The sequence below is a fragment of the Saimiri boliviensis genome, chromosome 8 (assembly GCF_048565385.1).
Source record: "Saimiri boliviensis isolate mSaiBol1 chromosome 8, mSaiBol1.pri, whole genome shotgun sequence".
NCBI classification, from domain to species: domain Eukaryota; kingdom Metazoa; phylum Chordata; class Mammalia; order Primates; family Cebidae; genus Saimiri; species Saimiri boliviensis.
In genome coordinates this window covers 7,863,484-7,879,665 of record NC_133456.1, presented here as the reverse complement: position 1 = coordinate 7,879,665, position 16,182 = coordinate 7,863,484, and the positions used below count along the sequence as shown (strand labels likewise).

General features: G+C 39.1%; 1 long non-coding RNA gene across 4 annotated transcripts in view; it reads left to right on the top strand.

Moving 5' to 3' along the window:
* The first annotated feature begins 3 nt into the window (after positions 1–3).
* The window catches only part of LOC141585319 (uncharacterized), a 191,309-nt gene continuing 175,130 nt past the window's right edge, over positions 4–16,182 (top strand). For all 4 annotated transcript variants that reach the window (XR_012518707.1, XR_012518705.1, XR_012518706.1 and 1 more), the window contains exon 1: positions 4–174. This is a non-coding gene — a long non-coding RNA (uncharacterized LOC141585319). The remainder of the gene's footprint in view (positions 175–16,182) is intronic.

Below are 16,182 nucleotides of genomic sequence, written 5' to 3'. Positions count from 1 at the left end.
TCGAGCGTCGCAGGCCGCGATTAGACAAAACAATGACGTGGACGGAGGTCGGCAGAGCCCATTGGCTGCTGAAAGAGACGCCCTCGACGGGCGTTTTGTGCCGTCACGCCTGCGACTTCCGGTTCGGCGGAGGCGGCCCGGCGGACAACCGGATGTGACGTTAAGGACTGCCCTGTAAGCTCACGGTTTCCAGTTCTCTATCCCACTTGTTTGTGGAGAGTTGGTTCGCGCCGCCTAGGGAGGGAATCTGTTTTCTAGTTGGTTGGTAGACCCCCGGGTCGGGGTAGGAGAGGCCGTCCTGTAGGAAGGGCCTTCAGTGGCCCACTGACAGGAAGAAACGCTTCCGAATTTTCCAGACGTGTCGGCGTTTGAGGGTGCTGAGCTTGTAAGATTTCGTAGGAGGGGGGTGACTCTGCACCGTAAGGAACTTTGTTGTCATGCCTTTGGGGGCGTACTGCCAGGCTCCTCCTGGATAGATACATTCATTCTCTTTAAAGTCACATCAGCATGTCCACCTGGGTTCACCGGAAACTGAGTTTTCCTTAGCCTTTTGGGAGGCTACTGAAAAATAAATTGATGGCGACTGCTTGTGACCACTGCGGTGACAGATGAATTAAAAGACATTCCTTGGGCATTTACTAAACGTGGACCACAAACCATGGATGTTGACTCTGCGCCAGCCCCTGGGCTGCTTCTGTTCGGGGGACGTGGCCATTTCGTTCCTATCTCAAGTCCCCTGCACTTGGCTGTTCTTGCAGCGTGGAGTCCTAACGGCTGCTTCCTTTGGCTTCCCTGCCACCCCCACCCCCACCCCCCAGTTCTCAAGCCGTATGTCATCTCTTTGGAAAGTTTCCTAATCACCTTTCAGGAAATGAGAATTATGTGCTGGAAATCTATTTTGTATTTAGCAGTGTTGGTTAAGATTGTATGTTCTAATACTTAGAACTGACACAGATTTAATTTTATGTTGAGTTTGGAAAGAGCATTTTCCCCAGAGAAGTTCATAACAGGACAGGACAATATCCTTCACCTCACCTGGGATTTGTGCACCACAATCATAAAGGATCATTTCTGCAAAAATGTTAGGGTGGAGCCGTTAAGTTTCCCAAGGGCCTTTCTTCCTAGACCGTGCCACCATCATCTCTCAACGTGCTCTGTGCTAGTTTCCTTCTAACCGAAATCCCAGGTTCCGTCTTTTACCATCCCTAGGCAGTTTTTCACACTGTAGCAAGATCGATCTTAAAACGGAGATCACTTCATTCCCTTGCCTAAAACCTTCTGAACACTAAAATTGAGTGATATTCCCCTTGCTCTTAAAATCCAGTTCCTTGTCATGGCCTACAGGCCTAAGGTGACTTGTCCTCTTGATTGCTCTTCTCACTGTACTTCGGCCACACCTCCCCACCCAGATTATGCTCTGGCAACATTGTTCTTTCACTTTGTGAACACCCTGGGTTTTACTGATATCTAAGGCCTCTGCCATGATTATCCCTCTACGTGGAACCCTCTTCTGACTGTGCACATCCCGTTCGTTTCATCCTTTCACTCTTCAGGGTGCCCTTCCCTGGCCACTTGTCTCCGTGATTATTTTTTTCATAGTAATTCACATTGTGAAACTGTTTATCTGATAATTGATTTTTGTCTCTTGTCCTCAAGAAAATAAAAGAAGAGGTCAGGAATCCTGTCTGCCTTATTCTCTTTTATATACTCTAGTTCTATCACAGTTCTTGGCAAGTAGTAAGCGCTCAGATACTTGTTTTGGTTGAATGAGAGACAAAGATCTTTTTAGACAGTTCCTTAAAATCTATCCAATTGCTAGAGTAAAGAATCTAACATTGGGATCTCCTGAGTACTGGACATTGTGAGGCTATCTCTTCCTCTACATTCCTTTATCTAGATCATTTTTGCCTGAGATTTAATGCAGTGATTTCTTAATGAGCTACCTCTAGTTTCTCTATACTCTCTATCTTCAGCTGTTAATTTAATCTAATCTTGCCTCTCCCACTTGCAAACCTTCAGTTTCTTCCCACCACCTGACCAGCAACATCTAGCCTCCCTGGTCTGCCGTTAAGGGCTTTCCTGGTACAGCTTAGCTTTTGCTCTCTGATTTGTAGTTCCCTAATAGACCCTTTGTTTTCCTGCCTTATTGCCTCTGCTCATGTGTTTCCTCTTGAAGGGAACTTTCTCCACCTGCTAAAATCTGATCAATCCTTCAGGGCAAGGCATGTTACTCTCAAATAACAAAGGTGAAAGGGCTTTAAAAATTGAAAAAAATTATGTAGTCAGTAACAAGATGTGGTAGAGGACAAAGATAACATTTCCCCTCTTTCTTTAATGTCTTAATGTCTAGAACTAAGCATTAGCCACTAGCCACATGTGGCTGTTGAATATTTGAAATGTGACTAGTCTGAATTGAAATGTACTGTACAGGCCCGGCGCGGTGGCTCAAGCCTGTAATCCCAGCACTTTGGGAGGCTGAGGCGGGCAGATCACGAGGTCAAGAGATGGAGACCATCCTGGTCGACATGGTGAAACCCCGTCTCTACTAAAAAAATCCAAAAAAAAATTAGCTGGGCATGGTGGCGTGTGCCTGTAATCCCAGCTACTGAGGAGGCTGAGGCAGGAGAATTGCCTGAACCCAGGAGGCGGAGGTTGCAGTGAGCCGAGATCGCACCATTGCACTCCAGCCTGGATAACAAGAGCGAAACACCGTCTCAAAAAAAAAAAAGAAAGAAAGAAAAGAAAAAGAAATATACTGTACAAAATGCGAGATCACAAAGATTTAGAATGAAATATTGTAAAATATCTTGTTTTTAATATTGATATGTTGAAATGATAATGTTTTAGAGATTCAAGAAAATATTTTACTAAAAGTAATTTTATTTGTTAATTTTATTTACTTACTACTAGAAAATTTTAAATTACATAATTGGCTCACATATATGGTTTACATTGCATTTCTGTTGGATACTGCTTGTGTAGAATGAAGACACTGGCCTGGCACAGAAGAGGCATTCAATAAATATTTGTTGAATGAATGAAAGAATTGGTAGTTTTTTTGTTTTTGTTTTTGTTTTTTTTTTTGAGATGGAGTTTCGCTCTTGTTACCCAGGCTGGAGAGCAATGGTGCGATCTTAGCTCACCGCAACCTCCGCCTCCTGAGTTCAGGCAATTCTCCTGCCTCAGCCTCCTGAGTAGCTGGGACTACAGGCACGTGCCACCGTGCCCAGCTAATTTTTTGTATTTTTAGTAGAGACGGGGTTTCACCATGTTGATCAGGATGGTCTCGATCTCTTGACCTCGTGATCCAGCCGCCTCGGCCTTCCAAAATGCTGGGATTACAGGCTTGAGCCACCGCGCCCGGCCAGAATTGGTAGTTTTAATAATGGATAATATGTATACAGGGTTTACTATGTGTCAAGCACTGTTCTAAGGACTTTTCATTTGTTCATTTAATCCTCATAACAACGATAATAATAGCTAACGTTTATATAGTGCTTATCCTGTGCCGAGCAATGTTCTGATTGCTTTTTATGTATTCATTCATTTAAATTTCAAGCCTACTGAGTTCTGTTATTCCCATTTTACAGTTAAGGAAACTGAGTCAGAGCTCAAGTGACTTACCCAAGGTCACACAGTTAATAAGAAGCAGAGCCGAGATTAGGATCAAGAGCCAGGCTCTATATTTTGTGCTCTTAATCCCTGTACTATGCTGTGTATCCACACATAACACAAGTATTGAAATAGTATACAGTCTACCATGGCATTCATAGTATAGAAGAGGTGATTTCTGGAGACTGTTTGACTGTATCTCAGCTTTCTCAAAGTTGCAAAATAGCTGCCCAATTTTTCTTTTCTAGATTCCCCAGCAGAATTCTCTGAGCATCTCTTAAGTGGATGACCTTCCTATCTGCACCAATCCCTTGGCCAGCAGGATGGGCCATTCTGAATGATAGATACCCCTGGAACTGAAGCGCAAGTCAATCCCACTTAAGCTAGAGGGCTTGACAATTGGAGAGGGGTGGTGTTTACCACAAGATAATGAAGGAACACTGGGTTACATAGAAACAATAAGATGTCTTTAATATTACTGTTAGGAAACATGAAAACAGATGGCATTTATATTCTTTATTAACCTTTTATGTGTTTGTTCTTACAGTTACTGCCTTTGCATCTTTATTTCATCTGGACTCAGAATCCTTAACTCTTTAATTGCCTCATTTTCTACCATATACTCTTTATTATTGCTATTCACAGCAACTTCTTTTTTTAATTTTCTGTTTCTTTTAAACTATGTAGCCTCAGAATGAACCTGCTGTGCAATTCAGCAATTTTTGAACCAATAATCACATCATCACTTCAAGTGAAGTGACAGTTGTCTTACTCTACAAGTCACTTTCTTAAACTACCTGAACTTATTTTCTGTGTCAAAATGAGAAAATGTTTATGAAAATTCACATTGCAGTCATCCTTGGAGAATTTGATTGGCTAAAAAGTTTAGGATTTCATCTGTAGTCTCTCAAGTGTTTCACTGAATTAATTATCAGTTTCACTAGTGAGCCTGTATGATTATGTATAAATAGCCTATCTTTAAATGAATAAGGAATATCTAGACTCAACCTGTGGTTATATTACAGGATGAAAAATAGTATTCAAATTATAATTTCTAACTTTTTAAACTCATGATTCATTTTTGGCAATCCTGGTAACTGTAATGTAAAACATTATAGTGGTAGATGGGATGGAATACTGGTCCAGAATTTTACATTTAGAACATCAGAGATTTAACTGTTAGTTGCCTTCCAGGGGCATTGACTGATCACTAAAAGCAAATTTTTACTATTTTTAGAATTGTATTCCATAGTACCAAAATATGTGTTACTTTCTACTCTGTATCTTTAGATTCCTAAATATGGAGTATACAAAGTTTAACAGTATGTGCATTTTATTATTATGTTTATAGATCTCAAGATAACATTAATCTGTGTATTTTGAAAATGTGAAGTATAGATATGTGCCATGTGATATTAAGGAATGTATAATTTATGATTCTTATTCCCTAACTGGTTTGATATATAGTATTGATGGTTCTTGGATCTTCCTTTCTTTTAATGTGGTACCTGTACATAATATTAAAATCAAAAGACGCAAAGGGATATCCCATGAAGAGCAAGTCTCCTTTCTTCTCCTGTAAACCAGGATTCTAAATGTTGATTCCCTAGCTTATTGATATTGTCATAAGCACTGCCTGGCAAATCTTCTGGGCAATAGAAGCTTTGATGACAGATTCATTTCTTTGAATTTCCATCTTCTGGATTTTGGCTAAGCAATTCCTCACTCATTTTTGGCTCTTTTAATGCCTTTAAAATGTTATTTTTTCTCATTATTTTGTCTAGGTGGTTTTTTTTTGTTTTGGTTTTTTTTTTTTTTTTTTTTTTTTTTTTTTAGTTTTCCTAAGGAGGAAAGTTAGTCCAAATTACTTAATCTTTCATGGCAGAAGTGGAAGTTCATACATTTATTTAACCAAATCAACATGACAATTCAGGTCTTAGATTCAACGGTGTTTTGCTCTTGACTGTAAAATGTCTGTGATTTATGTATAAATTTTCTAGAACAACTGCTGTTTTCCTAGTATTGTCAAAACACATTATTACTTATCAACAGGAGGATCATTACTAGTAACCTGAAATGGGTGGATGATTAGAAAACATTTTTTTTTTTTTTTTTTTTTGAGACGGAGTTTCGCTCTTGTTACCCAGGCTGGAGTGCAATGGCACGATCTCGGCTCACCGCAACCTCCGCCTCCTGGGTTCAGGCAATTCTCCTGCCTCAGCCTCCTGAGTAGCTGGGATTACAGGCACGCGCCACCATGCCCAGCTAGTTTTTTTTTTTTTTTTGTATTTTTAGTAGAGACGGGGTTTCACCATGTTGACCAGGATGGTCTCGATCTGTTGACCTTGTGATCCACCCGCCTCGGCCTCCCAAAGTGCTGGGATTACAGGCTTGAGCCACCGCGCCCGGCCTAGAAAACATTTATTTTGCCAACAAACATCCCACTTTCAAAACCAAACAGATGAATAAAACCTTGATTTGGTTTGACAGGTTCTGTCCTTTTAATGGAAGGTTCAATGAAAATAGGTTTATTTTATAGTCTCTTAGGGAAAAGTTCTTTCTTTGTGGCCCAGTGATTACTGTTTGTGGGAAAAATTATTAGCTAGACTTGAAAGGATGCTATTAGGGAGGTTGCTGTGACCTCAGCTAGGTGGCTAGGGCAGCTGTTGCTAATAGTTCAAGAGCACTTTATTTTTTCTCACTAATTATATAACACAAGCAGCTTGAATAGTATTACCCAAGGTCAAATATGGGTCTCAAAAAAATCATCTTTCACAATTATCAGTAATTCATGTCTTTGCTATGACACTAACTTGTTTTTGATGGAAGTATGAAACAGAGACTCTGAAAATGGAATCTGGCAACTGAAGATGTGTTGCTTGATATTATTTTTTCATTCCTTTTGAATGTATTTAGCTACTCCTTAGTGGCACCCAGTATTTCATGTTCAGACTGAGATGTTTCACAAGTATGTTGGAGACCATATGTGCAGAAAGTGGAGAAGCAAGTAGAAATGGATATTTAGCCATCCTGGGTATTGACCTCTTCCTGGGCTAGACTCAGCTGGCTAGCAAGGGAGGGGAGCAGGTGTAGGGGATGCCAACAGGGCTAGCACACAAGACAGCCATGACTTAGGCTTACTGATGCAGCAGTGATGGCATCATGAGCAGTTCACAGCCAGACTTAGTAGGCTAACTGGATACTCAGGAGCTGAGTGTTGGGACTGTTCTTACATGGGGAAGCCACCCAGAATATCACTTATCATTTCAACAGAGTCACTGTTTTTAGAAGCATAAAATTCCAAAGAAACCCTACTAAATTACATTTTCCATCATAAGCCTTAAAAAATGTTAATATCTTTAACCCAGCATTTCCATTTCTAGAATTTATTCTGAAGAAACAATGAGATGTTCAAACAGATTTATGTGAAAGGATGTTTGTCGCATTGGTCATGTTGGTGTCCCTGTTCAGGAGCTAGCTATGATGGGTATCATGTTGGGTCACCACCTGAGACGTCGATCACCACCGGCGGAGGTCTGTCCTGCAGACCCTGCCTCAGCGATGGATGGATAAATGCACTCACACACACAGTACAGTGATTTGAGTAGACTAGGGATGGTCATCAGCTGCTTTTAAAGGGTGGTTGCAGCTAACGGACCACTAATCCCTGCCCTTCCTCACATTTATTCAGTGTAGATTTAATAACAGAGGTTCTAAGTCAACATACTTGAGAATAATTAACATGGTTAAAAGAGTGGTTTTATGAATGATAAAAGGTCTTAGTTTCGGGGCCCAGAATAAACACCATTAATGGGTAATTCCCCTTTCAACCCCTTCCTGGGATGACCAGCACAAAGTGTATATGAGTAAACAAATTACAGTAGAGACAAAGGGATGTAGGGTAGACAGACTTAACTGGGAAATATTTTATTATCCTAATCTTCACTATGACTTAATACTCTAATGCCTTCAGCCCTTCTCATAAGTCAATAAAAACCTTTCGGCCTTCCAAAAGGTTTGAGACCAAAACTATCTCTTAATCTTTTGTCAACCATCCTGAGTGAATCTCAACAGATAATTATCACAGTGTTATTTGGAATGAAAAGAATGGAAGCCATGTAACTGTGCAACATACTGTACATTAAAATAATTAGAAACCACTCATGATATATTAGGTAAAAAATCAGATGGCAAAAATATGTATACACTCATGATATATTAGGTAAAAAATCAGATAGCAAAACTATGTATATTATGATATCAATGTAAAAAAATATATATTTATATGGAAATATACTAACATGCTATTATGGGACCTGCAATTTTATTCTTTCCCTAAGCTTTTCTATAGTTCCCAAATTTTCTACAATAAACATGCATTCCTCATATAACTAGAAATAATTATCAATACTTTTTAAAAGTTGGGCTGGGCACAGAGGGTCACATCTGTAATCCCAGCACTTTGGGAGGCCAAGGCAGGTGGATCACCTGAGGTCAGGAGTTTGAGACCAGCCTGGCCAAACACGGCAAAACTCCATCTCTACTAAAAATCCCAAAAAATTAGCCAGGTGTGGTGGCACATGCCTGTAGTCCCAACTACTCAGGAGGCTGAGGCGGGAGGATCGCTTGAACCCGGGAGGTAGAGGTTGCAGTGAGCAGACATTGTGCCACTGTACTCCAGCCTGGGCAACAGAGCAAGACTCTTGTCTCTTAAAAAAAAAAAAATTGTATTTGTTAGAAATGGAGTTTATTCCTAGTTTTATTTTAATGGTTTGGATAATTCTTTTAAAAGTTTAAAAGTTTTTTTCTTGATGTGTTAGAAATTATAGAAAACAACTACTTAGATTGTTGTTCACCTTTTTTTTTTTTTTTTTTTTTTTTGAGATAGAGTCTCGCTCTGTCGCCCAAGCTGGAGTGCACTGGTGCGATCTCGGTCCTGGGTTCAAGCAATTCTTTGCCTCAGCCTCCCAAGAATCTGGGATTACAGGTGCGCACCACCACACCCAGCTAATTTTGTTTTGTATGTTTAGTAGAGATAGGGTTTCACCATTTTGGCCAAGCTGCCCTTGAACTGTTGACCTTGTGATCCACCCACCTCAGACTCCCAAAGTGCTGGGATTACAGGTATGAGCCAACATGCCTGGCCAGTTGTTAACTTTTGCCAATTTTATTTTGTAAGGTTATCAGCTCTTCCTAACTGCATTTGTACACATAAATATGTATTAGTCAAGTCAATGTTTTCTGTTTTGTTTTGTTTTGTTTTTTTCTAAGTATAAATAGACCCTGGTAAGAAGCAAGGAAGCACAATTTCAAGTTCCTTGCTGGTTAGCTCAAAACAGCCCTTGCTTCTGATTAAAGCTTTATACATTCAAATTTTGTTAATGATCTGTGGTTAGGCTACTAATGAAAAACATTCATTTTAAATGTGCTTTTTCTGAGTACTGTCATATTATTAATTTTTTTTAAAAAGAGTGTTTAGGTTTTTTAGCCTTTCTTTTTGGTAGTAAACTGATTGTTGATAGATACTAGAATCATCTTACCAGTATTTCGACCATACTGAAAAAATGACCTGTGAATAAAAAAAAAAAATCTGTGGAATTTTGTGTGATAGCAAAAAACCTTAAACAAATTCTCAAAACAAACCCAAATGTTGCTTTGTGAGAGTTCAATCTACCTCCCTTTAAAATAACTTAGAGGGTATAGAGTAATACATTGTGGCAAGTGAGTCTTATTTTTAGGGAAAGAAATTAAGAGTCCAAATCAATTATTTTTGCCCTCCAGCTGGAAGGCTCTTTCTGGAAATTGGCAGGGAATCAATGCTGAAAATAAGTGATTTCCTTTAAGTACTCATACTGTAAAATACAAAACTTGAGCTGCCTTCTGTATGAGAGTGAACAAGGGCTGCAGAGACTCTGATTTTTCCTAAGGCTCTGCAGGGTCAAGGGGATTTGGGAGGCTGCTCACATGGTGCCCACCAACCATGCCCTGGAATACCCTCTGTGAGCAGCCTGTTTTATTTAATTCTCCCAAATAAGTGGCATTTCAGCTTTAGGGATAAATAAACTACTTTTGAAATCTAAAACTAGAGAGGGAAATGGGCTTCTTTGACCATCAGAGTGATGTGAGGCATACTTAAGAGCTTGCCTTGTTGTTATGATATGGGCCCAGGGAATGTGACTGCAGATTCTCTGCTATTAAGGAACTTTTGTTCTCCACAAGAAGGAAGGGGACTGATAAATGCACAGATGACTAATATAAGACAGGAGGTCAGACACCGTAAGAGAATCCCATACAAAGTGCCCATGGGATGAGGAGGTGGGAGAGCATGTGATACTTGAAGGGAATCAGAGAAGGATTCCTGAGAAATGACAGTTGAAGTGTACGTTGTAAGATACGGTGTTTTTCTTCCCCCAGGAGTAAGAAACTAGAAATGAAATGAAGGATTACAATGAGACTTCATCTGTCTTTCAAAAATCCTTTCACTTGAGTTTTCGAATGATCACATACCTTAAACCAAATATAATTTATGATGGAATTAATTCAAATTGACTGATTTTATAAAAGCATTCTATTTCCATAGCTTATCATATGAAAGAAAATTGTTTGTCGTTGGCTTAGATTTGTTGTGTACCTATTAAAGCCTAGCTGGTTCACTGCCATCCTACAGATGTTCTAATTAGCATCAAGTCTTACATGCGATATTATCCTGTCTCTTCTGAATGCCTTGTAGCTGGGTGAAATGCTACCTCTTAAATCATTTTTATTCTTCAGATGTAAGTTATAATTTACATTGGTTAAACTCAAGTATGCTTTTTTGATTATTGTTCATTGTTATCTCCTGTTGTCCACCAGCCATGGAAGTACAATAAAGCAGGAATGGCATGCCTTGGTGCCTATGAGAGCTAGGCAGCTGGGAACCATGGCAAATAGTGCCTTTCTTCTCTGAAGGGGACAGACACTTTTCAGCTCTAGCCAGTTGTCACCACGAGGGATCGAGGGCCAGTGTAGCCAGAGTTTCCAATGGTTTTAAGAGAAATGTAAAATCTGGATGATCATCTGAAATTTCTCTATTTTTAAATGTTGGTAACTAATTCACGTTTTCGAAAAACATGGTGCTGGCCAAATAGAACCTGCCTATGGGATAGATACAGCGCAAGAGCCACCCATTTGCAAGCTTTGCTTAAGACATACTCACTAGAAATTACTAAAAATCCCTCACAGGCCCAGGCATAAAGAAACATAACATTAAAAATAATACTGCTAAGCCTTTTACTATGGAATATTTCAAACATTGAAAATATGAAAACGAACATAATTTAAAAGGCTGTTGGATCTCCCAAAAAACACTTTAAGCATTGAGAGGCATATGACTGTGATCTGAGTCACATGTGGTTCCAACTTGTTTTTCAGGTTATAGACTAACTTGCTTTCTTAATTTTCTTGTTCAGCACAATGACTAGAGAGAATTAAACCAACTCAGGGACAAAACCTTCCTGCCTTCTTAATTAATGACCCTTATGATTGATTAACTTCCTCTTTGTTGTCCTGCTCTGCTTAGATCAGGTGACTATTACCTATCTGTAAAAAGTGTTCAATGTACCCTTCCCAAAAAGAAGCATTCCCTGTAACCAATCAAATTGCTGTAACTGTGTGCCAACCTTGTATGAAAAATGTCATAATCCTGCTAAAAACTCCTCTGTCTCTGCTTGTATAACTGAAACCTTAACTTTCCTACTTCAGAACACTGACTCTGTTTCTTTGGAGTTGGTGTTTTTGGGTGGGCCATCCTCATTCTTTGCACTCTCTATAAATTACATTCTGACCATTTTGATTCTTTTAGGTTGACAAAAAGTAAAATAGTATAATGAACCGCTTTGTACATACCAACCAGTTTCGACAATTATCAGCTCACAGCTAGTCTTGTTTCTTCCCACCACTTTCCCCCATTTACCCAGATTATTTTTAAGCAAATCCTAGATGTCATATAGTTTCATCTGTAACTATTTCAGCATGCATCTCTAAAAGACAGGGACTCCTTAAAAATACATAATTTATATGCTACTTTCCCACCAGCAAAAAATAACAATAATCCTTAATGTCATTAAATATTCAATGTTCCAAAACCTCTTGCTAATTATCACAATTTTTTTATTTTCATTTTTTGAATAAGTATCGAAATACATTGCAGTGGTTGATATATCGTGATAAATCCCTTTTAATTTATAAATGACCATGTTACTGGAAAGGGGTCCTGATCCAGACCTGAAGAGAGTGTTATTGAATCTTGTGCAAGAAATAATTTGGAAGAAGTCCACAGTGCAAAGTGAAAGCAAGTTTGTTAAGAAAATGAAGTGGTGAAAGAATAGCTACTCCACAGACAGAGGAGGAGGAGGAACGCACCCCCCCCCCCCGAGGTCCAATGCTTTTTTTTATATAGAATAACAACAACAACAACAACAACAATCATGGGGAGATGTGCTCTACTACAGGAGTTTGTGATAAATGATTAATTTTCTTACTATATTTTGCAAGAATCGATATTATCTTTAAAGCAAAATTAAGAATGCTTCTGTTCTCAAGATAACGAGATATTAGGACATTCCTGAGTCTGAGTCTGTTTAGTAAATGTTATCAATCTGTTCCCTTAACCATAATCATCTAGAGGCTAGGAATACCTAACTTACTGGAAATGCAGCCCAGCAAGTCTCAGCCTCATTTTTCCTAGCCCTCACTCAAGATGGAGTCACTCTGCTTCAAATGAATGCTTCTGACAACCATACATTTTAATAAAAGTAAAAATGTCTAATAAAGAAGAGAAAACTAACAATTTTCTGTCCATAGGAGGAAACCCAGTGTTTTGATTATTTGGTGACCAGTAGTGTGATATGTTTTCCAGGAACGAGGTTAAGTACCAAATATCATGTAGATACTGTCTCCATTACCCTATTATCTGAGCACTCTTTAAGGAGTAATATTTTTCAAGTAAAAAAATTATGAAAATAATACATTAGGAAGACATCAGCAAAAATGAGGGAGTATGAATCTCCAAAAATTCTCTTCTCTATAAATACAGTGAGCAAATTGGCAAAAATGATCACAATCAACTTTTTTAGAACTGTAAAATTAACCTAAGGCTTGCAGCAATCAGCAGTGTTCTTGGACCAAACTGAGGGTCGGGCTGCTATTTCTCATGGCCCAATAATGATATGCAGATGAACTGGGAGGAAGAGAGTTTTCATTTCTGCAACTGGTTATAGGGAGAAGGCCTAGAAATTATCCCCAGATCAACTCAAAATTACAAAGTTTTCCAGAGCTTATATACCTTCTAAGCTGTATGTCTATGTGTAAGTGTCCATTCATCTAAGACTTAAATGATTAACTTTAATCTGTAACTAAGGTCTGAGTCCTGAATACCTTCCTCTGGAGCCTCAGTAAATTTACTAAATGGGTCCAGGTGCTGGAGTGATTACCCTTATCTTGTCTCCTGCTAAATCATGGAAGTCTGGGGATTCCTTCAGACCCCAATAAACTTGTTTCTGGAGGCCTGGGAGTTTCTTCAGCCCCCCCCAATATAACTTGTTCCTAAGTGGGTCCTGTTAAGAATTCCTTTGTTATTTTGTCATGCTTTAAGGCCCAGGAAAGGCCTAGGCAAAATTCTTGATGGGCTTTTGTTACATCCCAGCCCTTGTATAAGGGCACTGGCTTTTAGTATTTAACTCAGTCAGTACTGAAGTTATGGAGGCATGCATTAGTGAGACCTGGCCTACCACAAGGAGAGCATTTATCAAAAAAAAAAAAAATGGCTGAACCTGGTAAAAATAGTAATCAAGGTGCCATTTTCATTTCCCCTATTCCTATTTCCCCTTCTTCATTTCTGCAAAAGCTTTAGAAACCACCAGCCCTCAGTCATAAAAACCAACAGCCTGGCAGTCAACAGAAGAGCAGAAGGGGGTTGGTGAACTACTAAAGCCTCCTTCACAGAGAATTGTCATTATTTTACAAGTCTGAAGAGTCCCTGTAAGATTCCATTTGCATGGCTGTCTTTATTTGATCTGAATCAGAAACTGAAGTGTAGAAAAGCACTTTTCACAGGGGCATTTGTCAAAAACAATTAAAAGCAATTGATTGACTTTGTGACTACCTGAGGCAGTCAGCAACAGTTGGGGTAGACAATAGGCTAACCAGTAAGCTTAAAAGGAAAGCTGGACAATGAGTTATTCACAGGGCCTTTGACAAGCTCTGACATATTCTTAGGCATCTAGAGGCCCACCTGCATGAGTAGGGCTGTGTGCATGCTGAAGAAAAATTTGATATTGCTTCTAGATGGTGAGATTAAAAAAATAATAAGCAAACTGAGTAGGCCCCAAGCTCTCATATCTGGCCAGTTTTGAGACTGAACAAGCAGGAAGTGAAGGATAAAGGCAGAATTGCCAATTACCTGATTGAATGTTGAAGGCATGCCCCAACACATACCCAGAACCCTTCAGCAAAAAGTGAGAGACTTATTGGTTCCAGAATTTTAAATAAATCTCTGTCTAGTCAGTAGCTGACTACTAAGCTAACTGAGCAGAGACATCAGTAGCTATATATGACAAAGAATACAACCTTTACAGAATTTGTTTTAAAAAGTCACTAAACAACAACTTGGAGAAAGAAGAAGAATCTCATTTTCAGAATTGCCACATTATATTATTTAAAATGTCAATGTTGCAACAGAAAGTTATGAGCTATGCAAAGAAACAAAAATACACATAGACCACAGAGAAGAAAAGAAAAATAACTCCAGTAGAAACTGGTCCCAAGGAAGCCTGGACATTGGACTTACTAGATAAAGATTTTAAGACTCGGCGTGGTGGCTCATGCCTGTAATCCCAGAACTTTGTAAGGCCAAGGCAGGAGGATCACTTGAGCCCTGGAGTTCAAGTTTGAGAACAGCCTAAGCAACACAGATTCCATCTCTAAAAAAAATTTTTTTTTTAATTAGCTGGATGTGGTGGTATGTGCCTGTGGTCCCAGCTACTTGGGAGGCTGAGGTGGGAGGATCATTTGAGCCTGGGAGGTCAAGGCTTCAGTGAGCTGTGACTGCACCACTGCACTCCAGCCTGGACAACACAGTGAGAGCCTGTCTCAAAAAAAAAAAAAAAAGAAAAGAAAAAGGAAAAAAAAAAAGGAAAGAAAGAAAAGAAAGAAGAAAACATTTAAAAACCAGCTATTTTAAATATGGGCAAAGAAGCAAAGGAAACAATGTCTAAAGAATGAAAGAGGCTGGGGACAGTAACTCAAACCTGTAATCTAGCACTTTGGGAGGCTGAGGGGGGAGGCTGAGGTGGTGGGATCACAAGGTCAGGAGATCGAGACCATCCTGGCCAACATGTTGAAACCCTGTCTCTATTAAAAATATAAAGATTAGTTGGGTGTGGTGATAGGTGCCTGTAATCCTGGCTACTCAGGAGGCTCAGGCAGGAGAATTGCTTGAACCCAGGAGGCGGAGATTACAGTGAGCAGAGATTGCACCACTGCACTCCAGCCTGGCAATGGAGTGAGACTCCATCCAAAAAAAAAAAAAAAAAAAGAAAGTATGACTATGATGTTTTGACAAATAGAAATATCAATAAAGAGATCAAGTTTTTTTTTTAAGGAGAGAGAACTGAATAGGAATTCTGGAGTTGAAAATACAGAAACTGAAATGAATATTCACTTGAGTAGCTCAGCAGCACACTTGAGCAGGCAGATGAAAGAATCAGTGAACTGGAAGATAGATTGAGATGATCTATTCTGAGGAACTTAAAGAAAAAAGAATGAAGAAAAGTGAAGAATTTTTAGAGACCTGTAGGACACCATCAGGCATACAAACTTATGCATAATGGGAGACTCAGAAAGAGGTGAGAAAAAGAGATAAAGAATATTTGAAGAACTAATGGCCAAAAGTGTTTCAAATTTGATAAAAAGTATTTGTGCACCCAAGACCTGAAATAACTCCTAATAAAATAAAGAAATCCATACCTAGACACATGATAAACTGTGTTGAATCTTGAAAGCAGCAAAAGAGAATTACACACAAGGAATTCTAAATAAGATTAACACTTGATTTCTCACCAGAAATCATGGAGGCCAGAAGGCAGTGGGATGATATACTCAACGGGCTGAGAGACAAAGATTGTGCATCAAGAATTCCATATGTAGAAAAACTATCCTTCAAAAGTGATTGAGAAAATAAGACATTCCTGTATAAACATATCCTGAGATAATACATTGCTTTAAAATATGTCCTACAAGAAATACTAAAGGGACTAATGCAGACCGAAATGAGAGGACAGTAGGCAATAACTCAAATCCACATGAAAAATAAGAGCACTGCTGTGTTAGTTTCCAAGGGCTGTTGTAACAAATTACTACAAACTGGGGGCTTAAAGCAACAGAAGTTTATTCTCTCACAGTTCTGGAGGCTAGAAATTCAAAATCTGGCAGGGTCACATTTTTTTCCAGGGCTCCAGGAGAGAACCCATTGCTTGTCTCTTCCAGTTTCTTATGGCTTCTCCAGAATTCCTGGGCTTATAGCGACATCAATCC